Consider the following 1,194-nt stretch of genomic DNA (forward strand, 5'->3'; position numbering starts at 1 on the left):
CGGGCGAGCTCTATTTTTGGAGCCTGACGTGAACCATGCAAAGTAGGGAGTTTTATTCACGTACTGGCTATTTATTTTATTCTTCGTGGTAAGGTGACAATATTTTATAGCAGCTTAAACATTTCCGAAAACACTCACACGGGAACTGCAATACTTTGAAGCAATGCTGCAAAACATTAGTTCTGCAGAGAGCTCATGGACCTGCGGCGTGTTTGCAGCATTTAATGGACGTTTGCATATCATCCGCGACTTTACTACGTCTCGTATTTCAATCACAGAATGGCTCACTGCCGGTGATTGGTCTGCAGTGGAAAATATCAAACAGAAATAAATACAATACCGGTGTGCAATCCTTCAATCTCACCATTACGCTGCTCTGAACTGCAGCGAGCGCGTGGCCATTTGGCGAAGGCGTCTCACTTTCGTGCAAACCCTAATGCTATCAGAAAATTGCAGATTTGAGGCTTGTGCTGGTGCTTATGTAAAATTTTGTTCAACTTTAAAAACCAAACCATGTTCACACTCATTAGCTGAAGGTGATTTGCTTGCAGGGCTCTTTATTAAGAGGTATTTTTTAATTCTGTTTTCTGTGTATATTTCTCACTGATGTTTGCAAATAGTTTCCAACAATCCAACCATCACTAATTAATGCCTGTAAATTAATATTGTTTACAATTCGAAAATCAGCTCCGCATCAAACAGTGTAATAAAAGGCAGTGAAGAGAAGTGTGATCAGATTCCATTGATTAAATCAAAGAGTGAAACATTTCCTGTAGAATCGCTGCGAGCAGGGCTCGAAATTTGCATGGGGAATCCCCATTGGATTTCAAGTCCAACACCTTAACCACTCGGCCATCGCAGCCATACGATCGATTTGTTATAACAGTCGAAAGATCGCTGCGAAATATCAGACACATAGACTTTTAGTCAACGGAATATCAGGCATTCAAAAATTGTGGCTTTGAGTCCCACCAGAGATGGATTTTAGGTCAGGATTTGATGTTTCCTGGGCAGCACAATCAAATTTGCAGCAAATCAATACTTCAGAGTTGTGAAACTGCGGCCCCAGCACTTGCTGTTACAAAAAGGCTCCAATTATCCTCTGAATTCTCTGGGCGCACTGGGTCCTTTGCACAGTAACAGTAGCAAGACATCGAGCCTCTGACAGGCTGAGTCCATTAACCCCTCAAAAAC

At 42.0% G+C, this 1,194-nt stretch overlaps 1 non-coding gene across 1 annotated transcript; it reads right to left on the reverse strand.

The window, feature by feature from the left end:
• Positions 1-779: 779 nt before the first annotated feature.
• trnas-uga (transfer RNA serine (anticodon UGA)) lies at positions 780-862 on the reverse strand. Its single transcript has one exon. It is a non-coding gene; the product is annotated as a tRNA-Ser (tRNA).
• Between the last annotated feature and the right edge of the window lie 332 nt (positions 863-1,194).

The sequence above is a fragment of the Pristiophorus japonicus genome, unplaced genomic scaffold (assembly GCF_044704955.1).
Source record: "Pristiophorus japonicus isolate sPriJap1 unplaced genomic scaffold, sPriJap1.hap1 HAP1_SCAFFOLD_43, whole genome shotgun sequence".
In the NCBI taxonomy this organism is placed as follows: Eukaryota; Metazoa; Chordata; class Chondrichthyes; family Pristiophoridae; genus Pristiophorus; species Pristiophorus japonicus.